The sequence below is a fragment of the Chionomys nivalis genome, chromosome 6, assembly GCF_950005125.1.
Source record: "Chionomys nivalis chromosome 6, mChiNiv1.1, whole genome shotgun sequence".
Lineage (NCBI taxonomy): Eukaryota > Metazoa > Chordata > Mammalia > Rodentia > Cricetidae > Chionomys > Chionomys nivalis.
Window position 1 is genome coordinate 41,204,386 of NC_080091.1, and position 14,964 is coordinate 41,219,349.

A 14,964-nucleotide genomic window follows, 5' to 3' on the forward strand; every position below is an offset into this window, starting at 1 on the left:
CCATGGCACGCACACACACACACACACACACACACACACACACACACACACACACACACCCCGCATGGGCGCTGGCACCGCTCCGATCCTCTGTGTGGGGCTGTGGTCCAGACAGGTTCCCCGGACTTTGATTCCATCACTTGCAGGGCCCATCAAGGACCTAGCTCACTGGACCCTCCTGAAGGACTGTGTAACCTGAAGGCAATGTCATGAGGTGGGGAGGTAGCCCACCAGTGACCAAACTCCAGGTTATATCTGGGAGAATGGTAGCATCCTTCTACACACCTGGTCCCTTATTCCTTGCCTTCTCTACCCACAGCTTCTTGGGTGGCCTCCCAGGGCTACCAGTACCCAAGTGAAAAATAAAAAAATAAAAAGATGACCTGTGTTCCATATGCTCAGTCTTTCTGGGCTTCATCATTTGTCGCAGATCAGACGCTGTCACCATTGTATCTATATGCGTATCTGCCTGCCAGCTACTTCTCACTGCCCCACTGCCTCGCTGCCGTGGTCCATTTGTGTGCACATGTCACAAGCTTGGGGACAGCACCTGTGAGACACCAACGTAGCACTTAGCTCTGTTCCTAGCTGAAGTATTTGTCCCAGATGACTTTTAGGGATCAGATGCCTTCATGGGCATCCTCTATGCCCGGGACAGCTGGAGGCTGTGGTCAAGCCACTTAGACTGGGGTGAGAGGTTACTGTCCCTCTATGGAGCAGACCCACCCCCAGGAAGCTTGAACCACCTCCACAGCTGTTCTGGTCAGAGCCGTGCAAGGCAGCACTTGGGTCCACCTGGGCTCAGCCTTTCCCAACAAGGACACTTGGGTCTGCCCACCAGCCTCCTGAAAACCCACCTCTGACCCTTCTCTTTGAAGACTCCTGACTTGGCCTCTCATCTCTGAGTCTGGCAGCACGCAGGCTAAATGCCACGGGAACTATGGGTTTCCTGTGATCCTCTTCCCCAGCAGGTTTGATTCTCACGCATACAAAGCTGTGCAGCCCTCAGTGGGGACTTCTTCTTCATCCGCAGTCATGCATCGGAACCCACGCAGCTTAGAGTTCACAGCCCTTCAGACTTGATGAAATAATCTCCACTGAGCTACCAGCCCTCTTCCAACCCCAGCTGTCCTGGGAACAGGATCTCCTCTATAACCCAGCCTTGGCTCATCAGCAAAGATAGCCCAATCCTCCACTAGGTGATTCTTCATGGGGAACTCACAGACAGGGTTACACTTTCCCAATGGGGAAGAGACCACATCCTCGCCATCTGCCAGAAGCCCTGCACCAGACCGGGCAGCCACAACAGAGGTCTCAAGGTGGCACTGCCAGGATTGAGCTGAGTAGGCAGGAGGGCAGTTAGAACTTGGCTACACAAGACTCAAAGCCTGGAGCAGGGAGAGCGATCCACAGGGTCCCAAGAGAACACTGCCACTGGAATTCCAGTATAGCCACATTCCCCAGCCTTGCTTGGCCATCCTGGGCACTCAGCACTGACAATGGCACCAGTGGTCTTCTCTGGCTTGAAGTGATGGGCATAGCGGCTAGTCGGAGCACACATGTGGGGTGTGACACTCCCTGACCCAATGATTCTGATGTGGCTGTTGGCCTCAAGAGTGTTTTTATTAGGACAGTTATCAAAGCCCCAGGAGGGGTGCAGGAAGCCCTAATACAATAGTCGCCAGGCAGCAAGGGAGGGCTCTTGGGTATAGGAGCATGGGGACAGTCTCCGCCCTCTGGAGTACCCCACTCACTCGCGCCCTGCTTGCTGTGCATGCAGTTGGAGCTGAGCCCTGTGCCTTGTCACTCTTGCTGCTGTGCTTATTGTCACCTGATTTGTGTCACCACAGGTCATGTTCTTCACATCACTCAAGGTGTGGTGGGTCCCATGGATAGTCCAGCAATAGATACCTATGAGCTCAGTGAGAAGTCCACAGTCAGCTTCCCAGTGCTCTGCACAGCACTGGATGCCAGCCAAGTGTCCAGGACGCCAGTGCTCTGGTACGAGGGGCAGCCAATGAACACAGCCCATCCAGTATAGTGGAGGGAATGTCCAATGCAGCAAATGGCTCAAAGGCAGCATCTCCTGAAGCTCTGCACCGTGGACCTAGCAGAGCAGCACTAGAGCACTGGACAGCAGCGACACCACCAACGCCAGGTTGCCGGGGTCCCACAGGTGGTGGCAGGACTGTGCTCCTGGCTGGAATCCAGGAGCTGTCCAGGGAGAGTTCTGCAGTAGAGCAGATGCTGCAGCCTCCCAGAGGTTCGAAGCCTGGCAGAGTCCAGAACAGCTCGGGTGAGGCAAGCCTGGGCTCTAGGCACCCAGAGAGGGTGTTACGTACACTATGTGGTGTTGGGTAATTAGCAGTGCTAGGACCAGCAGCAGGTAGTGGTGTGTACTGGGTGCTGAATGTGGTTGCCCAGCCCTTTGCCCCAGGCACCATCCCAAAATGCAAGTCCATGGGAGGACAAAGGGAACAGCTGCTAGAGAGCCTCTTTGATGCCAACAGTCTTCTTGATCCCTCTGACAACTCAGGGGAAGAACCCTGTGCCCTTCTACTGTCAATTAGGCTGGTCCCCTGAAGTAGTCACACCTTCCCCACCATTGAGCTTGTTGGGTTTTGAGCCATATGCAGTTAAGATGTAAGCTGGTAGGAATGGCAGTTGGCACCAAACCTCAGTGACCCAGTGGCTAGCTGCCCAGTGGTTGGAGAGAGAATGAAAGGGGAGGTTTTGGAGGGACACTCTCAAAGGCTACCTCATGGGGACAACCTCAGGACACAGAGCCCTTCAACTCATGGCTCTTGATACCCTTGGCTGTGGGAGAGTGTGTCTCTTCCCCGTCCTAGTCATGTGGCTTTGAGCATATTGGCAACTTGAGGGAGGAAGTAGGCCAGGGTAGCATCTGATCCAGGAGCAGGAGATCATGGAAGAAGAGCTAGACTCAGAGGGGCCAGAAGAGGTGTTCAAACAAGAATCTGTGCATGGATGAGATCTCTAGGTTGTGGGCTGTACCTGGAGCAGGCCCTAGCATGCTCTGGCCATGAAACATCAGGAGCTTTATCAGGTTCCAGGAGTTTTGGGGTGTAATAGGGGTCCAGCAGGGCTATCAAGAATGGTATATTGTAGTAGGAGACCACTTGTTCACTTCCTGGCCACCCAGATTCCTGAAATAACCACACAGAAACCATATTATTTGCAATACTGTTTGGTCAATAGCTAAAGCATATTTCTGGCTAACTCATATCTTAAATTAACCCATCTCCATTAATCTGTATTGTCACATAGCTGTGGCTTACTGGCATGGTTCAGTGTCTGTCTCTGGCAGGGTTACAAGGCTTCTCACTGAATCCGCCTTCTTCTTTTTTTTAAATATTCATTTATTTATTATATATACAATATTCTGTCTGTATGCATGCCTGAAGGCCAGAAGAGGGCACCAAACTCCATTACAGATGGTTGTGAGCCATCATGTGGTTGCTGGGAATTGAACTTGGGACCTTTGGAAGAGCAGGCAATGCTCTTAACCTCTGAGCCATCTCTTCAGCCCTGACTCTGCCTTCTTTCTCCCAGCATTCAATTTAATTTTCCCGGCCTAGTTCTATTCTGCTAAACCACTGCCCAAAACAGCTTCTTTATTCATTAACCAATAAAAGCAACACATATACAGAAGGACCTCCCACACCACCATTTCCCCTTCTCTGTTTAAATAAAAAGGAAGGTTTTAACTTTAGCATAGTAACATTACATATAATCAAACAGGTATCAAGCAAGAATTACAGTTACAATATTTATATCTACTTTATCTTTTATCATAAATAAGGAAAACTATATCTATTCTTCAACTCCATCAAAGACTCCAGAAGGATATAATATTACCTAAGTTAACAGGAAGTGCATTGTAAGCAACTTCCAAAACTCTAGAATTGACAGAGACATCTCACTGCCTGAACAGTCACCCAAAGTTCTTTTGTATCATTGGGGAATCTAGTTCAGCCTACAGGCCCATAGTATCCAGCAGACTTTCCTGTGAAGCAAGAAATTTTAAAGACAGTTCTGCCTATATTGGCAGTTTGTCAGATACTTTCTTCTCTGTTCTGCAAAATGTCTAACAGACTCTTTCATGAAGCAGGAACACCAAATGACCATCTCACCTTTAGGCAAGTTCAGCAGTCATTTTCTTTGTGGGCCCTGCATGTCCAGTTCATACAGCATAGCAACAAACAGTCCAGGCAAGAGCAGTTTCTTGCCCAAATGGCTAGCCAATGCCATAAGAGAGCCTCTTCAGTGCCCATCATCCTCTTGAAGAAGATTGGTGCTTCCAGGAGCAGATATGTCTCATTGTCATGAAAAAAAGCACCTTAGGGAAGAAAATTTTTTATTGTTGTTATTTTTATTTTTATCTTATTATTCCAGAGTAGTAGAATCCCTTCTGGCAGGACAGATATGACAACAAGACAATGCCACATCTCTTAAAGGTTCCGTAACCTCTCCAAACAGCTCCACCTACTGGTGAGGGCATGCTAATGCACATGAGTGTGCTTATGGGGGACATTTCCCATTCAAGCCACCACAGGGGTCCCTTGCTTCTGATTTTGTCAACAGTTGTTCTGAGGGTGATTACTTCAGTCAGCCCCTCCTAGGTGCCTTCTGGTCACACTTCACACTGTCCATCGTCCCAGAAGCCAGGCAAGTGTGGACTCCACCTGGCCAGGCCCCAGGGCCCAGGCCTAGGAGGTAGATGTTTTGATATCTATTTTAAAGTTTGGAGAACTGGGGCACGGTGGCTAAAGACTCAACCAAGGCTACCCTGAGATAGGCAGAGCTTAGAGACAAGTGTCTGTCTTTCCCTGCATTGATACAAGAATGCCTGAAGCCAGGTGAGAAAGAATGGGTACATGTCACACCTAGGCAAATTTCATAGTCCAGGCCACCCGTGACAGCTCCAGAGAGGAAGGAGGTCAGGGGGGAGATTGGACAGCAGCAGCAGGCATAAGCCAGACCTTCATTTGTCACACTGTGAGCATTTACTGAGGGCAACTCAGGGTAGTGACACCTAGGGACATAGTTTGGCCTGAGCCAGAGAGCTGGTCTGGTCATGGACCCCTAGGCGTGGTGGCCCTCTGCAATCTGCCCAGCTGACTCCAGGTGCCAGCGCTTTCTGGGAAGAAGCCTAGTATGGTGTCCCCAACAGCTCAGAGATCAGTGACCTTCGTTATTGACATGGGCAGGGGGCGTTATTTACTCCACCCGGGTTCCCCACTGTACATTCACAAAGCCCACTGCAACTCAGTCCCCAGCTGTCTGGGGGTCTCTATTGCTTTGATAAAACACTATGACTAAAAGCAACCTGGGGAGGAAAAGGTTTATTTCGCTGTATAGCTTCAAAGTCCGCCACTGAAGGAAGCCAGACCAGTAACATAAGGTAAGAACCTGTAGACAGGAACCAAAGCAGAGACCACACGGAAGTGTGGCTTATTGACTTGACCCTCGGGGCTTGCTTAACCTGCTTTCTTAATACAGCCCCCATGACCACCTGCCCAGGGGTGGTCCCACCCACAGTGGGCTGGCCCTCCCATGTCAGTCAGTAATTAAGAAAATATAGCACAGACTTGCGCACGGACCAATCGTGTGGAGGAATTTTCTCAATCATGATTCCTTCTTCCCAATGACTCTCGCTTATGTCAATTGACAAAACACTAACCAGCACAAGGCCCTCCTTCCAGCTGTAGCTGGCTCATATCTCGGTCCCATACAGCCCTAACGCCAGCGGGCCGTGAGAAAACTGGTTCCAGACCTCATCTACGATATCATAACACCAGATGCAAGCCATGAGGCTGCTTAGCTGCTCAGCTTTGTGGGTAGAAAAGCAGAGACAGGCTGTGTGTCCACCTTAGCACAAAACTGGTCATCTGCTGAAGACACCTCCACTTTGGTGAGGTGGTCACCCCATTACAGATACAGGAAAGGGTGCTGCAGGTAGCAGAGTGGGAGAGGGATTTGCCTGGTGTGATGATGAATCTCAGCTGTCAATTTTAGGGACTCACCATGGAAAGTAACCTCCAGGCATGTCTGTGAGGGAATCTGTAGATTACTGAGGTGGGAAGACCCTCACTGTGGGTGGTACCGTCTCGTTGGCTAAGGTCTCAGACTGAAAAACGGGAGAAAGTCACCTGAGAGTCAATCATCTCCCTCTGCTTTCCGACCATGACCACGGGGTGGTGTGCTGCACTGGGCTCCTGCAGCCGTGTCCTCCCTGGCACGGCGGACCACCCCACACTGTGAGCCAAAGCGATCCCTCGTCCTCAGGACCGCATGGCTATGGTCTGATACTGACTCCTAGGCAGCTCCCCAGATGAACTCAGAGTTCATCTCAGCCCCCAGACAACACAATGGCTCTCGCCTGTCCTTCACCCTAGCTTAATCGTAGACTCTCCCCTGAAGTGCCAGTGAAGGCCATGAACTCTGACCTCTGTTGAATTCTGGGCCCTTTCCGAGCCTGCACGGGACAAACACTCAATGAAAGGGTGTTTTTAAGGTGTTCTCACCACTAGGTTCTGATGGCTGTGGCTCTGCACCCCGTCTTTCCCTCACCTGAGGTGAGGAGCTGTCACCATAGTCATGGTTCAGTGAGTGACACAGACCTGAGGTTGTTTGAGGGTTCAGTGCCAGGTGGCAACCAGACTGCAGGGCAATGGGAGTCTCTGGAACATCCCTGAAGCTAACTTGAAGGAAGACTGTGACATGGGTGTCTAAAGCAGTTGACCTCATCCATTCTTGAGGCCCCTCTATAGGCCTCTCCCCAGGTGGTCTAGAGTGACCTCCTTTACTTAAAGCCAGCTATTTGTAGGCCTTAATCACTCCCTCGCATGGACATTTGTAATAGAACCTAAAGTACTCTGCTAGATGACCAGTAGTGACATACAGAAAGCCACCATCACAGCCACCACCATGCACAGCCAGTGACAGCATTACTGACATTTTACAGGACACCTGTGATATCCATCTGGCTGTCTACCACCTGTTTTCCCCTCTTTTCTGGGTCATAAGGAGGTGCCAGGCACATAGCTGCCCCAGAACATAGGGGTTGGTGGTCCCTTTCTGAGTCCTGGCACCTGCAGTCAGCAAGGGCTTGACTGACCCTAAGCCCATCACCCATCAGACCCAAGGTGTCCCTGAGTGCCCGCAGCTTCTATTCCTCTGCCCTTCACCAAGGCTCACAATGCAGTCTGACCTCCTGGCTAGACGTGGCTCTGCCCACTGAGTTACAGTGAGCTATCCCTGGTGTCCTATGCACCTTCACGGGCGTTCAGGACCTGGACCAGCACAAGGTACAGATGACTAGCTTCAGGCAGGGCTTTGTGGTCAGGAGGACTCTCAGAGGGACACCTCTCAAAGAAAATGGCCCACAGACCACCCTGTCCAGCCTGCATCCAGCATGCCAGGAACCTGTAAGACTATGTACTTGTCTAGAGAATCCTCGTCTCTGCCCTTCAGCTTGGCAGTGGGCAGAGCCTGGGCTGACTGAAGCATTCTCCAAGTTGAGAAGCTCATGACCAGCCGCAGCTGGTGCCTACTGGGTCAACTCCATCCCCTTGGGTCAAAGTCTGGGTGGGACTCAGCCAGTTCCATGCACAGGACTCCAGGTCAGGGAGGGACAGTCATGGTCTGGTTCTCTTCCAGGCTCCCAAGGCTATGGGCAGGATTTGGTTCCTGAAGCCTGTTGCCCAGATCTTGCCCTCGGCAGCAAAATCCTGGCATGAGTCCCTTCCTTGCTCAGAGCTGGGCAGAGAACACCCCTCAGGTACATCCCTGTTGGGGTAACAGCCTGCACTCTTTGGTGGCTTGACTGGTTAGGCCAGGCCCACTCAGGATGGACCTCACCTTTTAAAAGTCAGTTGTAGCACAGGAGGAGAATTCTACCAGGTCCACAGGTTCTATCCACAGTGCAAGGGAGTTGATTATCCCAGGGCACACTAGGGGACAAAATCTTGAGAGCATCTAGGCATTCTGCCCACTACAACCTGTATCTCGCTAGCACCACTCTCCGGCCCTGTCAAGTGCCACCCACAACACTCAGCTCCCTGACTCTGAAACCAGTCTGGGTTTGCTGCCGCACAGCTGTGACTTCAGGGCTGTGGCCAGGACCCTTGAGTCTCCCTTGGCCTCGCTGCTGCACATCTACCCACACAGTTCTATCCTGCCAAGTACGAATTGCTGCCAGTGCTGAGCCTGCCCAGGCCTGCCTGGGTCCCCACAGTGGGGACCTAGGAACCCCGGGAATGAAGGGAAGGTCAAACCACTCCATGAGGACTTATCTAACCCTTGCTTCCCACCATATGCAGCCCATGGCCACAGTGGCTGCTTGGGCAGCCTGGAACTCCCTCCCCCCTCAGGGGCTGGATGTTCTCCCAGGGGAGGGAGGGCAGGCAGCACTCAGCACAGGAAGCAGCTATTCTGGAGACTCCGGCATGCTGGGCACAGCTGAGGTGGCAGCCCGTGCCACATGGGCAGCTTGGCCCAGACTCCAGGTAGTGGTTCAGTCCCTCTACCAAACTCCACACCCCTGCTCTACAGCCCAGAGTTAGACTCTGTCCAGTTCTACAGTCCTGATATGGACAGGCTAGGGCCCACACCTCACCTCAGTTTACAGACAGGGAAAATGGAGTATCAACATTTCTGATCTTGTTTGTATTTTCCCGTGTAGACCCCCCCCCAAAGGAGAAGGGGTCATATCCCACCATGCCTGCTTACTTGCTTGCTTTTTTGGTGTGTATGATGTGAATGGGTGCTTGTCTGCTTGCGTGTGTAGATGCACGTGTGTGCTGATGGTAGAGGTCAGGAGCAACCTCGGGAGTCATTCCTCAGGAGCCACCTTGTTCTTTTGAGAGGGGCTCACTGAGCTAGAATTTTCCAAGCGTACTAGTTTAACTGATCATCCCCAGTGCAGCGTGTGCGTACACACACACACACACACACACACACACACACACCAGTACTCACCCACAAGGTATGTGGGGGTGAATGAATGAATGAATGAATGTAAAAAAAAAAATTTTAAAACCTAGGTTTTTGGCACAGGGTTAATAGAAGGAAAGACGCCTCCCAGGTCCATCCTGTTTGAGTGACTCGGCATTAGCCATGCACATCATTTCAGTGGCTCTCAAGTTATATCTCAAAAAGTTGCTAAGAATTCTGAGACCACCAAGTGGCTCTGGGGTGTCTTAGAGGGGACTGCAACCTGATAAGATGAAACCAGGGCCACCAGAGCTCACAGGGACTTGGGACATGTCTCTTTCTGTAAATGGAGTTTCTGGTGTGATTCACAAAGACAGCTGGGATGGAGCAAGGCCACGCTACTCGGGCTGTAAGCCCAGCCCATCACTGTTTTACATTCTTAGAAAACAGACATCGTGCCTCTGCTGGCAGCCCCGACAGCAGATGGTGCTGCTGTTGTCTTTCTTGATACTCAGCCATTGACAGACTTCAGCCAGACTTGGGGATGAGGGGCTCCCTTCTTTCTCCCGGGCCCTAATTTTCCATGTCTTTCTGTCTGCCTCACTCACACTGCTGAGTTCTACTCAGCATCAGCAGCCAAGACAGGATGACTCGTGGTCCTTGAGAATGGCTCTGATGGGCCAGCGAGATAGCTCAGTGGAGAAATGTTTGCTGCCAAGCCTGGCGACCTGAGTTCGATCCCTGGGAGTCACAGTAGAAGGAGAGAATAAAATCCTGGAAGCTATCCTCTGACTTTCACACACATACTGTGACATTTATGCACACATCTGTGTATGGTGAAACTCACAAATAAATAAATAAATATTCAAATTAAACAAGATGCCTTTGGCAAGACTATGATGTGGTTCAGAACGTGGGACACACACGTGGTCACAGTGACTTCGGCAGAAGTTTTTTTTTTTCTGCCCCTGTGGTGTGGAAACGAGAAAACATCTGAGAGGAACAGAGTTCAGGGCTATTCACAAAGTAGAGAGCTTCCCCAAGATTGTGCTGGTCCCAAGGTGAGAGAGGAACGAGCTCGTCCCCAACTGACTGAGAGCCTATAGTGGGGCAGCTGTGCCTGGCACATGGCTCTTGAGGGATGGAGGTGGTACAGGAGGCCCAAGGGCATCAGCCACCCTCAGTGATATTTCCCATGTGGTGCTCCACATCCCTGCCCTGTCTGCCTGATTTGCAGTGTCTGAATGCTGCAGACTGCCCATTGCCTTTAATCCTGAACCTTGCAGGAATTCAGTTCAGACTAGCCATCTCAGAGGCTTCCAGCTGCTGGCTTAGCAGGCCAAGTCCACATTCCTCACGCTGGAATGTTTTGGATTCCGACAGGCACCCTTGAACTTCACAGAAAAGAACTTCCTATCCAGCAAATTCTTGAACCTCCTTTGAAATACATCTTTCCCACTGTCCTGATCCTCTGCACGGGAAGGCCCCTGAGGTGGGCCCCCCGGGTGGGTTCTCTATCTACCTCTACTCAGGGCCCCCGGAAGTGGGGAGAGGCTACACAAGGAAGGACCTTAAAAAAGCATGTCTCCTAGAGATAGATCTCCTGAGAACCTCCATCCCAGCAACTTGGCCTGAGTCAATGTCCTGCTCTAACCCCTCTCCATAACCATCCCTGGCACTCTCTGGGAGTCTAACACATTCTCCCTTAGCAAAGCAAGTGAGCTTGTGACTGTTTCTCAGTACATAGCTCCTCTGCAGTAAGCAGAGGCCAGCAAGCTAAGGCCTGATGTGACTTTGTAAATAGTTTCCTTAGAACACAGGCATTTATTGGGGTTCTCCACACAAACAGATGTGTGCAGGAGTTGCAAGGTTTCCAGTAACTAACGTGCAACAAGGTGAGACCTGCAGGTGTCTGCACAGACTCTTGCCTCTGTGTTGGTCCTGTGATGGGAATTACACAGGCAGACCCGCCTGAGAGCTGGATTCTCACTGACAGGACACCTCACTTGTGGGGTGCCGGAGTCTTGCTTCTCTCCACCCTGTCTTCCCTAAGGGCAGAGTTCTGCACCAAGGAGATTGCTGAGGAGCATGACAGGGGAGGGGGTTGCACATTCTCTGGCTCTCTACAAGGGCTCTGCAGCTCTGTGCTTGGACTGGTCCCCAGCTGTGCATGTGGCAGGTCTTCTCCACTCCATGCCTGCCCGTGCACTTGCCTTGGAGGATTCGCCACAATGTGAGCAAATGCTGGAAGATGACATTTAGGTCCTGGATGGGAAATTGTGCTCTGAGCCAGGACTGTAAGAACTTTCCCCAATGGACCTTTCAAGATTTATTTTTAAATTATTATTTTATTTTTCTGTGCATGAGTGTTTATCTGCAAGTATGTATGTACAACATGTGTGTGCAGTACCCAAGAAGGCCAGAAGTGTCTAATTTCCTGAAACTGGAGGTACAGATGGCTATGAGCACCATGTGGATGCCGGGAACAGAACCCCGGTCCCCTGCAAGAGCAGCAAGTGCTCTTAATCGCTGAGCCATCTCTGCAGTCCCCAGTGCATCTTCAAGCATTTAGATTTTGCTCTTACAATTAGTGCTTTGATCCATCCAGAGTCTATTTTGTGTGTGTGTGTCTGATGTAAGAAATGGCTGTCATATTTTCATCGTCCCTAGGACAGCAATTATTCCAGCTCATTCACCAGAATGCACGTAGAATGAATGAGGAAGTCAACTACCTAACTAGTGTAACGACACACATGAGACAGTTACTGACTACCTCGCTGACTGAGTTCTAGGCTAGGGTGGTGGCACACTCCCAGCCCTCGGACTGAGTTCTAGGCTAGGGTGGTGGCACACTCCCAGCCCTCGGACTGAGTTCTAGGCTAGGGTGGTGGCACACTCCCAGCCCTCACTGACTGAGTTCTAGGCTAGGGTGGTGGCACACTCCCAGCCCTTGCTGACTCAGCCTCCCAAGAACTGAGTCTATCAGGTGTGTGCCACATGCCTGCCTGGATATTCAATTTTCATTAGCTGGCTTTTGATCACAAGAAAGAACTTTCTGCTGAGCAGTGGTGGCTCATACCTTTAATCCCAGCACTAAGAAGGCAGAGGTAGGTGGTTCTCTGAGTTTGAGGTCAGCCTGATCTACAGAATGAGTTCCAGGACATCAGGGCTACACAGAGAAACCCTGTCTCAAAAAACAAAACAAGCAAAAGAGTTTTAAGTCCATTTAACTGATGGCCAGACCAAGAGTGGGCTTGAACCTCCAAAAAGTCTTAGGGTCTAAGTTCAAGAATATAACATGTTTCTTTTTTAATTTATTTTTTAAAACAATCTTTTCTCCTTCTACATACCAATCAGGATACATCATTTTTAAAGGCAAAAATCACATATATATCAGAGTTAGATGAGGGTCAGAGTCACCTGAAATGTTCACTCCTGTAAGATCAGTCGCTATTTTAGGACATAACTTGGCGATTATTTTGGTTAATACACCTGGGCCATAGTTGAAGCCATGGGACTCTCAAATGTGCTGTCAAGGCAGATGTGACAGTTGTGGGGTGGGGTAAAGAGCACTGTCTAAGCAAACACACAGTGGGGGCAGGACGGGATGGCTTTACCTTCGTTGTTTCTCTGGAGCCTGGGATGTCCTTCCCTGTCCTCTCCCTAACTTCTCTTCATCCCTCACAATCTTGCCGTCTGCTCTCAACTCCCACTGCCTCTTCCTCTCCCTCTGTCCACATCAGATAAAAAACAAAAACAAAATAAACCCCAAAACCACAAAGAGGGACCAGTCGTCAGCAGAACCTGAATGCCACTTCCCTCACAAGTATGTGAGACATTGGACAAAAAACCCAGCTCTTATGTCAAAGGTGATGAGATAATTTATGCAGATATGAATGGCTGAGGTCCAGGGGCATGAATTCAGGTTGCCCCGCAATGCAGTCAGTTTCATGATGTTTTTATAGAAACAGAACAAAAAATGTTATCAGTGAAGGAACGCTTCGTTCAAATATACTGCTGGGAACACCAGCTAGGTGGGGGTTACAGCCAAGTGGGAAAACCTGGTCAGGCCTCAGATGCCTTAGTTTTTGGGTTGGCGGAAGCTAGGGATCTGCTTGTACAGTCCGCAAGTCTGCCTGGTTGTCATGAGGATGTTAGACCACACACGGAGGTGGGCAATAGGTTGCTATTAAATGGACTGGTGACAGCCTAAGATATGGCCCTGGACTTGCATCATTCTGACAGCCACAAAAGTTCTAATGAGTCACTTAGCATCGGAGAATGTTCAGTTCCCCATTAATGTCTCTGCTTATCTTCCTTGTCCATAAAGACGTCCCACTGAGCTCTCAACACTCAATGGCTTTTCTAGTCCAAAGTTCCAAAGGCCTACCACAATCTTCCCGAAAACAATCTGGTCAGATCTGTCACAGAAATACCCCACTATCTTGGTACCAACTTGTCTTAGGGTTTTTATGACCGATGAAACACTATGACCAAGGCAACTTGGGGAAGAAGGTTTATTTCAGCTTACACTTCCAGGTGACAGTCCATCACTGAGGGAAGTCAAGGCAGGAACTCAAACAGGGCAGAACCTGGAGACATGAGCTGATGCAGAACCATGGAGGGGCGCTGCTTACTGGCTTCCTCTTCAGGGTTTGCTCAGCCTTTCTTGTAGAACCCAGGACCACCAGACCAGGGATAGCACCACCCACCATGGTCCTCCCCCATCAATCACTAATCAGGAAAATGTCCTACAGCCTGATCATATGAAGGAATTTTCTCAGTTGGGGTTCCCTCTTTTCAGATAACTCCTGCTTGTGTCAAGTTGATATAAAACTAGTCAGCACAATTAGTAACACTTAGGGCCTCACAGGAGGCGGGAAGGAAAACTCCAGCAGTGAGGTCTCAAACAAACCAGAATGACATCCAGCCTGTCTCCCTTCCCTGTAGCTGGAGATACATTTCAGCCTGGGGCACAGTCTCAGGAGTGGGAGGCCCAGGCTGACAATTCCAGCTCGAATTCTTAGTTCCACGTCCTGTCTGGAGTTGCAGCTCATCCAACTAGGACAGGGTCAGGGCAGCGCCCCCATGGACACAGACCTGATCCCAGCCTTGTTCCCAGAACAGCCTGTGGGCTGTGTGTGGGTCCATTTAGGACCCTTCCAACTCCGTATGTAGGAGGAGGGGAAGGAGTGGAAGAAAAAAGGAGGGGAGGAGATGGCTTCAGAACACAGTGGGAGGCTCTGGGCAGCTCCCGAGAACCGCCCTCTCCCTCTGGGCCTCCTCCTCTCATAATCCTCCTTGTTGGGCTTTGCCTTGTTTGCTCTGGAGTGGGCCACAGCAGAATAAATCACTGCCACATGGCTCAGTGTTTCTAGAGAGCCAAGCAGCTAGAAGAAACATCTTTGCTTTTCAATGGAGACGCTGCCTGGCTGGTGGTCAGGGACTCTTTCGGGGCCAGGTAGGAAGAAAGGCCATAGTGCACTGTAGAGCCAGCCTCACTTGGGAAGGCACGGCTTGTCTGTGGCTCCTGGTGGGCTCAATGCTGGAGGTATCACCAGGGTAGGTTGAATGCTGGGCCCGCAGGCCAGACAGAGAACCTGTCAGGCCTCAGGCCGACTCCTTGACTGGTTGCCATTTGGGCCATGATGTGGAAGCATCATCCCAGTGAGCAGTCAGTCCTGTTCCTCCCAGCTGCCCTCTGCAGGGGGAGCCTTAGGGGGCTGAGCCAGTAGACAGGCCCCACCCAACCAGGCTAGCAGCTTCTCCATTTGGAGCTCCAACTGTTTCACTCATCCAAAAACTGGCTTGAGCTCTGCAGACGTGGGCCCATTGGAGCCTCCCTGTTGGAGAGGCCAAGAGCCAGGCCTACAGCCCTCTCCCGCCCTGGCCTCTCTACTCAGCAGAAGTGCACACTCAGCATCCGACAAAACTGCTGTGTCCCTGCCCCAGGTCGAGGGAGTAGAAGGGACTAGCCAGGTCACATGAGTTCCCTGTGCCCTGGCA